This window comes from Nicotiana attenuata, unplaced genomic scaffold (assembly GCF_001879085.1).
Source record: "Nicotiana attenuata strain UT unplaced genomic scaffold, NIATTr2, whole genome shotgun sequence".
NCBI lineage: Eukaryota > Viridiplantae > Streptophyta > Magnoliopsida > Solanales > Solanaceae > Nicotiana > Nicotiana attenuata.
This window is the reverse complement of record NW_017670547.1, coordinates 140,248-153,958: the sequence shown is the minus strand read 5'-3', so window position 1 is coordinate 153,958 and position 13,711 is coordinate 140,248.

The following is a 13,711-nucleotide window of genomic DNA, read 5'->3' as shown; positions in this document are numbered from 1 at the left end:
TATGTTGGTTTACGGTACAGAGGCTGTCATTCCCGCTTAGGTAGAAATTCCTTCCCTAAGGATCATACAAGAAGCTGAGCTCGGCGACGCAGAGTGGGTAAAAAGTCATTATAAGCAACTAGCCCTTATAGATGGAAAAAGAATGAATGCAGTCTGCCATGGTTAACTCTATCAGAATAGAATGTCCAGAGCCTTCAACAAAAGAGTCAAGCCAAAATAGTTCACACCTGGGCAGCTAGTGTTGAAGAAAATTTTTTCAAGATGAAGCCAAAGGGAAGTTCTCTCCCAACTGGCATGGTCCATACATGGTTCGCCGGGTTTTGACAGGAGGAGCCCCTATACTTGCAGAAATGGACGGAGAAGTCTGGCCAAAGCCGATCAATTCAGATGCAGTCAAGCATTACTATGTGTAATCTTTATGCCTTTCTTATATGATGTAAATTGAACTACGCCTGACCTGATTCCCATTTAAGAGGGGATACGTAGGCAGCCCTATGAGTTTGGTCACAATTCAATAAAAATTTCATTTCCCCCGCAATTGGAAACTGGGCAAAATTTTGAGGAGAACCCTCAAAATTTCGAAGTAATTTCAGCCGATCGCCGCACGAGCAACAGTCAAAAATATCAACCCATCAAACTGGGGCAGAATTTTGAGGTGGACCCTCAAAATTCCGTAGCAGGAGAGGTTGCAATGTCCTGAACTACGTCACAGTCGTCGATTCATCTAAAAGCTATTTTTAAATTATACATTTACGTCATACTTCTACAAAATCATGCATGTTTATTATTGAAACTGCTTTGTTTAGCAACGCTACCCCAATGATACAGACGGTATCACCAGATCAAAGTCGAACGAGTCAAGCAAAGCCAGCGGGGATACGAACTAACCTCCCCCTTACAAAACTCATGATTTTTCTTTGGAAGCAGGCACTAGGATTGCGAAATCTTTAAACATACTGTACGCCCGGGGGACAAACATTGTTCAAAAATATGATTCTCAGAACCGTTGCACTTGCCAACATTTGCTATCAGCACACACAAGTAATGCTCCATAGTCACAATGCTCCCAGTAATCACAATGCCGCAATTTGCTATCAGCTAAGAAAACTCTACTGTCATTTGTTATTTTATTTCTTCCATAAGGCTACCATTCTGCCTTCCGAGACTAAACGGTGTCTCCATCTGCATTTGCATTGCATAAGGCTACTATTCTGCCTTCCAATTTGCATAAGGCAACTATTCTGCCTTCCGAGACTAAACGCTGTCTCCATCTGCATGTGCATTGGATAAGGCTACTATTCTTCCTTCCAACTTGCATAAGGCTACCATTCTGCCTTCCGAGACTAAGAACTATCTCCATCTTTGCATAAGGCTACCATTCTGCCTTCCGCTCTACCTCCATCTACATTCGCATCTTTGCATAAGGCTACTTTTCTGCCTTTCGAGGCTAAGCTCTGCCTCCAATTTTCTTCGAAACTAAGCGCTATCTCAAGCACTATTTATCTCGCTTTTCTTACAGGCTAAGCTCTGCTAATTCGCAAGACTGAGCTCTGTCTTGTTCGTATCATACTACTGCATCCTTCATGGGCTGAAATATCGCCAACTCGTCCAAAGGCGTCATCGTTCGGAGGCACCATCTTCATGGCCCGAGAACACCATGTCATGGCCTGAGGATCTCTTTCAATCTTCTGCATATCATTATTCAAAGGAATCATCATTCGGAGGCACCATCTTCATGGCCCGAGAACACCATGTCATGGCCTGAGGATCTCTTTCAATCTTCTGCATATCATTATTCAAAGGCGTCATGGTTCGGAGGCACCATCCTCATAGCCTAAGAACATCATTTCATGGCCTGCGAATCCTGCATCAAACAACCCATGGCCCAGGACATCATGGTCTGAGGACACCATTCCTAACCGTCCAAAGACAACATTCAAGGTCCGAGGGGAATTTGCATCATGTTTAAATTGCGCAATATATGCTTGTATCATTTATTTGCAGGTAATCCGGCGAGCAACGATCATCCTAGCAGGAGCGTTCCCGCTCCAGTTCTCCTAACCATTCCTATAAGTCGCTTATTCGTCCAACCCTATACGTTGCGTCCGTTCTTGTAAAACTTCATCGATATACTTCGCTGATTCCAGTAGAACCAGGGATATGTAGGCAACTCAGAAACCAAGTTGCGGCCTAAATCCCTTCAAACCGTTTCGCTTGGTCAAAATATATCTTTACCAGACAACTCTTTCATCCTTCCCGGGTAAAGAGGGGCAGCTGTTGATACCCAATTTTTCCTCAAACTATTTTTAAATTTGCATATATACCTTCAAAATCACTTTTTATAATAATTGGTATTTTTTCATAATTTTCCATATTATTATCAATTTATTTTTCTAATTTATTTAGTCTTTATATCCAATAATTATTCATAAATTACATTACAAGTAACTTCAAAGTATTTCTTAGGTCAATATATCATTTTTAATCCTATTATTATTTAATTATTTCACAAATTAGCCAATTTGGCATCATTTGGCTATAATTACAATAATTTTGCAATTATAACCTAACTATATATTTTATGCTATTTTAATTCAATAATCTGTCATTTCATATTTTAAATATTAGTTAATTACCTTAATTTCACCTATTTAGCTTTAATTTCATTTTATCTAATTATTAGCTATTTTTATTAATTATTTATCTAATTTTGATGGGTATTTAACAATTAGCCATTCTTATTTAAATTATAGCCTGATTAAACCTGGTCCAAGTTAAATAACCCACCAGACCCCAAGCCCAATACCCAATCCTACCCGGCCCAATCCCCATTCCATCTGAGTCGTTGATTATTTTGAATCAACGGTCCAGATCAGCCCCTTCCTAATTTANATGCTCGTATCCTAATTGAGATGGATATAACACAAAAGTTGCCAGATTCTCTGATGATTGAAGTGGCTGATGGAAAATACAGGGAACAAATGGTAGAGTATGAGTGGAAACCAATATACTGTAAGGAATGCCTTCAGTTAGAGCAACATAAAGAAGGATGTACAAAAGACCAACAACAACAAAGGCAGATGGATCATAAGGGAAGTTCTCTCCCAACTGGCATGGTCCATACATGGTTCGCCGGGTTTTGACAGGAGGAGCCCCTATACTTGCAGAAATGGACGGAGAAGTCTGGCCAAAGCCGATCAATTCAGATGCAGTCAAGCATTACTATGTGTAATCTTTATGCCTTTCTTATATGATGTAAATTGAACTACGCCTGACCTGATTCCCATTTAAGAGGGATACGTAGGCAGCCCTATGAGTTTGGTCACAATTCAATAAAAATTTCATTTCCCCCGCAATTGGAAACTGGGCAAAATTTTGAGGAGAACCCTCAAAATTTCGAAGTAATTTCAGCCGATCGCCGCACGAGCAACAGTCAAAAATATCAACCCATCAAACTGGGGCAGAATTTTGAGGTGGACCCTCAAAATTCCGTAGCAGGAGAGGTTGCAATGTCCTGAACTACGNTACGAAGAAGATATTAAGGAAAATGATAGAGAAGCATAGACAGTGGCATGAGAAGTTATCATTTGCTCTAATGGGGGTATCGCACTAGAGTCTGCACATCAACCGAGGCAACCCCTTATATGCTAGTTTACAGTACAGAGGCTGTCATTCCCCCTGAGGTAGAAATTCCTTCCCTAAGGATCATACAAGAAGCTGAGCTCGGCGACGTAGAGTGGGTAAAAAGTCGCTATGAGCAACTAGCCCTTATAGACGGAAAGAGAATGATTGCAGTCTGCCATGGTCAACTCTATCAGCACAGAATGTCCAGAGCCTTCAACAAAAGAGTCAAGCCAAGACAGCTCACACCGGGGCAGCTAGTGTTGAAGAAAAATATTCCACATCTAGATGAAGCCAAAGGGAAGTTCTTTCCCAACTGGGAGGGTCCATACATGGTTCACCGGGTTTCGACAGGGGGAGCCCTCATACTTGCAGAAATGGACGGAGAAGTCTGGCCAAAGCCTATCAATTCAGATGCAGTCAAGCGTTACTATGTGTAATCTTTATGCTTTCCTTATATGATGTAAATTGAACTACGCCTGACCTGATTCCCGTTTAAGAGGGGATACGTAGGCAGCCCTATGGGTTCAGCCACAATTCAATAAAAATTTCATTTCCCCTCGCAATTGGAAACTGGGGCAGAATTTTGAGGAGGACCCTCAAAATTTCGAAGTAATTTCAGCCGATCGCCACACGAGCAACAGTCAGAAACATCAACCCATCAAACTGAGGCAGAATTTTGAGGAGGACCCTCAAAATTCCGTAGTAGGAGAGGTTGCAATGTCCTGAACTACGTCACAGTCGTCGGTTCATCTAAAAGCTATTTTTAACTATACATTTATGTCATACTTTTACAAAATCATGCATGTTTATTATTGAAACTGCTTTGTTTAGCAACGCTACCCAAATGATATAGACGGTATCACCAGATCAAAGCCGAACGACTCAAGCAAAGCTAGCGGGGATACGAACTAACCTCCCCCTTACAAAATTCATGATTTTTCTTTGGATACAGGCACTAGGATTGCGAAATCCTTAAACATACTGTACGCCCAGGGGACAAACATTGTTCAAAAATATGATTTTCAGAACCGTTGCACTTGCCAACATTTGCTATCAGCACACACAAGTAATGCTCCGTAGTCACAACGCTCCCAGTAATCACAATGCCGCAATCTGCTATCAGCTAAGAAAACTCTACTATCATTTGTTATTTTATTTCTTGCATAAGGATACCATTCTACCTTCCGAGACTAAACGTTGTCTCCCTCTGCATCTGTATTGCAACCATTCTGCCTTCCAATTTGCATAGGGCTACTATTCTGCCTTCCGAGACTAAACGTTGTCTCCCTCTGCATCTGCATTGCATAAGGCTACCATTCTGCCTTCCAATTTGCATAAGACTACTATTCTGCCTTCCGAGACTAAATATTATCTCCATCTGCATTTGCATTGCATAAGGCTACTATTCTGCCTTCCAACTTGCATAAGGCTACCATTCTGCCTTCCGAGGTTAAGCTCTACCTCCATCTGGATTCGCATCTTTGCATAAGGCTACTTTTCTGCCTTTCGAGGCTAAGCTCTACCTCCAATTTTCTTTGAAACTAAGCGCTATGTCAAGCACCATTTATCTCGTTTTTTTTACGGGCTAAGCTCCGCCCTTCAATTCGCAAGACTGAGTTCTGTCTTGTCCACATCATACTACTGCATCCTTCATGGGCTGAAATATCGCCAACTTGTCCAAAGGCATCATCGTTCGGAGGCACCATCTTCATGGCCCGAGAACACCATGTCATGGCCTGAGGATCTCTGTCAATCTTTTGCATATCAATATTCAAAGGCGTCATAGTTTGGAGGCACCATCCTCATAGCCCGAGACCATTATTTCATGGCCTGTGAATCCTGCATCAAACAACCCATGGCTCAGGACATCATGGTCTGAGGACGCCATTCCTAACCATCCAAAGACAACATTCATGGTCCGACGAAAATTTGCATCATGTTTAAATTACGCAATATATGCTTGTATCATTTATTTGCAGGTAATCTGGCGAGCAACGGTCATCTTGGCAAGAGCGGTCCCTCTCTAGTTCTCCTAACCATTCCCGTAAGTCGCTTATTCGCCGATGACTCCTGAACTACATAAGGCCTGATTCCTATAAAACCAGGGATATGTAGGCAACTCAGAAACCAGGGTGCGTCATAAATCTCTTCAAACAGTTTCGCTCGGTCAAAATTGGCCATCATATCTTTACCCGACAACTCTTTCATCCTTCCCGGGTAAAGAGGGGCAGCTGTTGATACCCAATTTTTCCTCAAACTATTTTTACATTTGTATATATACCTTCAAAATCACTTTTTATAATAATTGGTATTTGTCCATCGTTTTGCATATTATTATCAATTTATTTTTCTAATTTATTCAGTACTTTATATCAAATGATTATTCAGAAATTACATCATAAGTAATTTCAAAGTATTTCTTAGTTCAATATATCATTTTTAATTGTATTAGTATTTAATTATTTCATAAATTAGCCAATTTGGCATTGTTTGGCTATAATTACAATAATTTTGCAATTATAGCCTAATTGTACACTTTATGCTATTTTAATTCAATAATCAGTCATTTTATATTGTAAATATTAGTTAATTACCTTAATTTCACCTATTTAGCTTTAATTTCATTTTATCTAATTATTAGCTATTTTTATTAATTATTTATCTAATTTTGATGGGTATTTAACAATTAGCCATTCTTATTTAAATTATAGCCTGATTAAACCTGGTCCAAGTTAAATAACCCACCAGACCCCAAGCCCAATACCCAATCCTACCCGGCCCAATCCCCATTCCATCTGAGTCGTTGATTATTTTGAATCAACGGTCCAGATCAGCCCCTTCCTAATTTAACCCCCTAATGACTACCCCCGTCTCTCATCCCCCCCCCCCTCTCATTCTCTCTCAACCGGTCTCTCTATCTCCCTCTCTCTATCTCTATTTCTCTCTGGAACCTTCTCTTCTCCCCTCCTCTCCGATGGACCCTGTCCACCTTCTCCGGCCACCTCCCTTGTCGAAAACCATGGCCTCTCATCATCTCCTGGCCTTTGCTTCACCCCACACCGGTTTGACACTACCCTGAGGTCCTCAGGTGAACCTGGAGTGGTTCAACTCCTACCCATAGTCTTTCATGCCATTTTTCGGCCACCTCCGGCCGTTCGAGTAAGATCTATGACTTTTCCGGCTAAAATCGTTAAAATTTTAAGGTTTACTCATCTTCTCTGGGTTCTCTGAAACCCTAACTCTTAAGATTTTCTAAAACAAATTATAATTTAAAGTTAATAAATATCAATGTTATTTCAGTTAATGTTAGGCTTACCTAGTTTAGAGACTAGGTGCCATCACGACTTCTTTGGAGGAATTTTTGGGTTGTGACAAGTTCTTTTAGATCTGTCTTAGATCTGTGTATATTATGAGCTTTTGTCGTTTTCCTCAAAGGTTTTTTCTAATTTTTCTAAAGTAACTCTTCATCTTCAACTAGGGTTTTAACCCCTTTTTCAAAAAAACGCTTTTCTTCTGATTTTTTTTGGTATTAATCTACGACTCTCAATGTATTTAAACTTTTGTTTGAGCCTTCTCCTTTATCCGATTTATTTTGTTGAAAACCCTAATGTTTCTTAAGTTTCTGAGTTCGTCCTGGGTGCTATGTTCAATTAATCTGTATATTTCTTATGAACGTTCTGTGATTCTATGGTTTTTACCCTATGTGTGCTTGTTAGAGTTGCTGATTTTCGTCTATTATGAGTTTAATCTGTTTATTCTCATGAGCTTATGCTAATTTCTCCTAAATTGGTATTGTTCTCTATTTGTGGGTCTTCGAGTCCCTGTGATTGTTCTTCATCGATCTTGCATGATATTCTCTACTGATTCTTGAGATATCCCTTTAATTAAGGCTGGTTTCCTATTTATCCTTGCCTATAGCATGTTACTCATGTGTGATATTTTCCTTTGACAAATATTGATTCCCTATAATTAGAACCTCACTCGAGGATCTCCTTACTGATTTCTAGAATTTGAAATATCTCTTGCCTTATTTCTCTGGCTGATTCCGCTGTCAAACTAATTTGTATGTATTTTCCTTTAATAGGATTCTGAACTTGACCTTAATTGCATGCTCTATACCTATATTACACTTGTACTACTTCCTTATTATGTTATAAGCAGCTTTACTTGATTCATTTCCTTATTTTGCCACTGCTTCTTACTGTTTGAGTATGATTCCTTAATTAAAGGAAGTCTGTATACTAAATTGATTCTAATTAACGTTTATTTCTATAGTTACTACTGAACTATTATTTTTACCTTATTCTTCCGCCCGCTTTCAAACTATATATACTCTATTCATTCATTAGCATAACAGACGAACAAAAATCTGTTCAACTCTCTCTCACACAACTAAAACTCTCTATTCTCTCTTATGTGCTACTTGCTACTATTCTAAGTTAGCCGACTGCAAGCCAAGGTTAACTACTGTGCCTCTCCTATTTCTACTTTGTGCGTTTGCTTTCTTCACTTCACTGGTATGTTCTAATTCAGATTTCAGTCCTCAAACCAACATGTTTCTATTACTGTTACAATTCCTTGTATTTCTGATGCGCTTTTATTTACTATTTTTGCTGTTCAACATGTAATTAGGATCCTGAATTCCCTCTACATGTTAATTTATGCTTTACTTGTCAATGACCAGCATGTTTCTGTATACTTAGTACATGTTTCTTATGTGAATCCCTATGATTGGTATGTTAGTTTCATCATGATCTTAGTTGTTTGGTGTTGATATGTTAATCTAATCCAATACCCTACTGTCCCCCCTGATCCCCTGAACCTGTAGGAGTTTCTGATTGTGTGCTCATATATGTTCCTGCCTGCTACATGTTTGCCCTCACATGCTCTATATTTGTCCCTCCAATCCCATTCCCTTGGTTGTGTTTGCTGGACTATTCTTGGTCCTTGGTGTCATGCTGACATTGTTTTGGTTCTGAGATTGGTATGCATGCTCCTTCAAATTGTTTTCATTAGTTAAGCTTTGTTATAAAACTATTTCAATTAAGTCTCTCTTTTCAAAACTATTTCTTACTTACCCTTTTTTTCAAAACTGTTTTCTTACTTACACTCTTCAAAACTATGTCGAGCACTCTCATTCTACTCTTAGACCACTAAGTTCTGCCCCTTTTGTGTGAGCATTGCCTTGGGATCCTTGAGCTCCCTCTGAACTTTTGCACACAAAAGCTGGCCTTTCCACACTGCACTTACTCTATCTTGGCTATGAAATCTGGGTGTGAGCACCGCCCGGGAGCCCTTGAGGTCCTTAGGGAACTCTGACATACCTAGATTATGAGAAAGGTTGTGAAACTATACTTGGCATTGAGGACCTGGAGACTTGGGCCTATTCTGTAGGCTCCCTATAATTAACTTCTTCTTTTTTTCTTTATTTTCAGTCATGTAATTCCTATTCAAAGGCCTGTAACAATTATTTGTAAACAACTCTCGGGTTGGATAGTGAAAAGGGGTGGGTAATATACATGTTGTAGTATAATCCAGGGTAGAAATCATGTTTATAGGTTTACTTTCTCTATGCGCAATAGCAGCCATGTTTAGGTACAACATGCCAAGCATGCCATGCATTAAATATCATGCAATTTAGGATTTATATGTACTGTTTTCAGCATCTCATCCACACTTAGAATTCCTGTCTATAGGGTAGATAATAACAATAAATAAGCTGCAATTATGTGATTCTGCCCATGTAAACATGTTCTGAAATATCATTTAGAAATCCTGCCTTAGGGTAAACGTGTTAACACAATTTGTTATTCATGCACTCACCATATTGCAACCATGCTCCGCACTTAGAAATTCTGCTTTAGGTAAACAACATCAAAACTGTCACTACTGCCCATTTTGAAGCTGTGCATAATTTGATGTGCATTTAGAAATCCTGTTTAAGTTATTATGCATCGTGCTGCATTAGACATCATGTTATCGGATCACACTTATTCGATCACACTAGTCTAAATAGAGATGTATAAACAGTCCTCATGTTCTAAACAAACTGATAATTAGTCTCTGGATGTTTGCAACACTTAGAATTGCATGCTATTAGGTATAACAACCTGGAATTATTAACAAATCTGAATAATTGCTACATATTATTTTACGCCTAGGCAAGCCTTAGGTAATCAACTTTAAAATAAAACCAGAACCGTCTTTGTGATTAGTGTTTAACTGTCAGTATGTTAAAATCAGTAGGCAAGCCTGATTAGGACTTCCTCTCTGAGTTATGTAATAAATCTGACTCAGCTGTTATCACTTAGATACCATGCTTAGGATCTGAATTTAGACCTTAATTGTGTATGAGTATTGTTGTTTATGTGTACTATGTGTGGAGGTATATCTGAGCCTTTTATTTGTCTTCCATGCTCCCCTTTAATTGAAGTCGTATCTGTTTATTATGTGTCGCCTTAGTATTTTACCTTTAAACTTGAGGGTCTGCCTAGAACCCCCTTTTTATAGGATAGGAGTCCTAAATTCCTCTGGGACTGATAGAAAGGGACGGGTAACAGCATACAATAGGGGTCGAGACCAACCCTCGCTTTAATTACCTTCATGGGGTGGGAAAGGGTATATATGGATATGATGACTGGTGCGTTAATACCACGTGTAGCCCCTCTTTGAGGAGTGTCATACCAGGTATTGCATTAATGTGATCCATATTATAAACAAACCTAGGATACCCCTTTACATTCACAAATATGCTTAGATTATAATTCTTTTTCAAAATCTAGCTTTTCATTAACTATTTTTCGAAAATCTGTGTACTTAAACTTAAATCCCCTATTATTTGAGCCATACTAGTTTATTTGCTAAATTTTACAAATCCACAAAAGCTGTTTGGCGGGGAACCACACTGGTGGATCCTGAGGGGTGCCTAACACCTTCCCCTTAGGATAATTTCAAGCCCTTACCCTGTCTCTGATTACCAAACGTAGTTATAAATGAACCATCTAGGTGCCCTAACGCACCTTAAATCGTTAGGTGGTGACTCTTCAAAATGCAAACCCCTTTCCCAAAAGGAACGAGTTGTCTCAACCAAATGTCATAAATCCGATTTCGCGAGAAAAAGGGGACGCCGACACACAGCATCACCCTTCGTGCTTTGTCACTCTTTCCTCACCAAATGCATAAATATGAATGTGCACGGCATCACCCTTCGTGCTTTATCACTCTTTCCTCGCCCCAAACATTAGCAACAACAACATCCCGGCAAGGGAATCAACAACAAGAATAAACACATCCCGGCAAGGGAACCAACAGTGAGAAATAAGTACGTCCCGACAAGGGAATCAAGAGTGAGAAACAAGTACGTCCTGGCAAGGGAATCAGCTATAACCAAACTTTTACCAACACTTTATTTCACAATCAAAACCTCAACTGGAGCCAATGCTCAACAATAAACAAATACCACAAGTTAATCATAGGTCTTACTCAACACGGAGTATCAACAATTTAGGCAATTCTAGTACTTATTAAGAAATACAACAATTACAATTTAAGACTCACGGTATGCTTGACACCGACATATTGATACTCGTCACCATACCTATACGTCGTACACTACACTAGCACATAGCAAATAAAGCACAATACCTATTCCCTCGAGCTAAGGTTAGACCAAACACTTACCTCGAACTTCCACGGCCAAGTCAAGCCTCAAACACCGCTTGTCCTTTAAAATTCGCCTCCAAATTACTTGTATCTAGTCCAAATTAATTTAACAACATCAATAAATGCTAAAGAATTCATACCCAATACTTAATTATAGGTTTTCTATCATTTTCCCCCAAAAAGTCAAAAATCGACCCCAGGCCCGCTTGGTCAAAACTCGAGGTTCAGACCAAAACCCGATCACCCATTCACCCACGAGCCTAAAAATGTAATTAGTTTCGAAATCTTACCCCAAAACGAGGTCTAAATTCCAATTATTCAAAAGCCCAAACTCTACCCAAATTCCTAATTTCTACCATAAAAACCCCAGATTTTTTGATGAAATTTGATGAAATCCAATAGGAAATCGAAAGAAAAAGGTTTAGAATCATATACCAATGCTTTAGGGAAGAACTTGTCTCTTGAAAATCGCCTCAATGCTCTCTAGTTTTGAAAATATAAAGTAAATAGGTTCTGCCCGTTTTCGCTACTGTTTCAAAAATGACTGGCCAGGCCTTCATCGCGTTCGCGATGGGCCTGTCGCGTTCGCGATGGGTCAGGCCCAGATGGCCATCGCATTCGCGTTCAAAGGCTCGCGTTCGTGGAGCTTCAGCTCCTCAAGCCTTCGCGGTTAGGTGGCCGCGTTCGCGTAGAACAATTTCAAATCCCTCCCCCATGCCACTAACCCTATGCGTTCGCGAGAGCCTGAACGCGTTCGCGAAGGGTAACTCCCCCCACAGCTTCGCGTTCGCGTCCTAAGCTCCGCGTTCGCGAAGAACAAACTGGCACCTGAGGAAACTTGCCTTACGCGTTCGCGAGTGGAGCCATGCGAACGCGAAGAACAAAATCTCTGTGCACTTGAGACAGCAAAACCTGCAACTTTTCTAACTGTAAAAACATCCCGAAACCCATTCGAAACTCACCCGAGCCCTCGGGGTACCAAACATGCATACTAACTCAGAAACATCATATGGACTTACTCGTGCGATCAAATCGCCAAATTAACACCTTTAACAACGAATTTAGCATTAAAATGAAAGGAAAATCTCATGAACTCTTTAAGTTCCATTTTTAACAACCGAGGGTCCGATTCACGTCATTTCAAGCCCGTTTCTTACCAAATTTTACAGGCTCAACCTAAATACCATATAAGATCTGTACCTGGCTCCGGAACCAAGATGCGGCCCGATACCATCAATTTCAAATACATTCAAATTTCCAAAAGCTCTTAAAATTTCAATTAAATAATTTTCTTCAAAAATTTATTTCTCGGGTTTGGGACCTCGAAATTCGTTTCCGGGCACACGCCCAAGTCCCATATTTTTCTACGGACCCTCCGGGACCGTCAAATCATAGGTTTGGGTCCGTTTATCCAAAATATAGATCGAAATCAACTTAAATTCAATTTTTAAAGGCCAAATTAGCATTTTCATCACATTTTCACACAAAAGCGTTCCGGATATACGCCCGGACCGTGCACGCAAATCGAAATAAGGTAAAAGGAGACTTTTAGGGATCCGGAACACAGAATTGACTCAAAAATCAAATGATGACCTTTTGGGTCATCACACACAGTCTTGACTACAGAGCCCAAGAGTGCATCATGGATCATCCAAAAGATATTCAAAGCAAGGAGCTACTTTGAAGATGCAGGATTTACAGAAGGGGATGTACAGAAGATGGAGAAATGCTCAGTTAAAAAAATATACAAAGCCATGCAGGGAGAATTTTCATAGATGACATGGAGGAAATTAGTATGCAACAATCAGGGACTGCCCACGTGGATATTCATACTAAGGCTGGAAATACAACAAAGGCTTGCTATAAAAGAAAGATTAGCAAGATGGGGGATCATTCAGAGCAAACCTGCTCACTATGCAAAGAGAGAATGAAACAGTGCAACGTACAGGCAGCAACTACTGAAGTGGCAAGGTATACAGAGAACAAAGAAAGCTTGGCAGGAGCAGTTGACATGGCTGGAACAGGTTAGCAAAGGAAAGAGTGGAGGTGCAGCAGTATGTAAAATGACCCTAGCAGATGTAGTCTACCACATTTGGCAAGAAAGAAATAATGTGATATTTCAGAAGAAGAATAGATCAACCAATGCTATACTACGATTGATCATTCAGGAAATAGATGTCAGGGCCACCATATTTCTCCGGTTAGATGGAGTCATGTCTAAATTGAATTGGTAACCTGAAGTAGGCTAGAGGAAATAGTAGCAGTAGAGGATTAGTAGTAAAGTCTATGGGTAACTCCTAGTTGGGGCTTCATGTCCAGTAGGAGGTACGCTAGAGCTTTTAGTTGCAGTTTGTAAGAATTATAAATATAAAAATCTTTACTTGGTAAATAAAATACTTTATTTATTAAAAATAAATATTGCTCC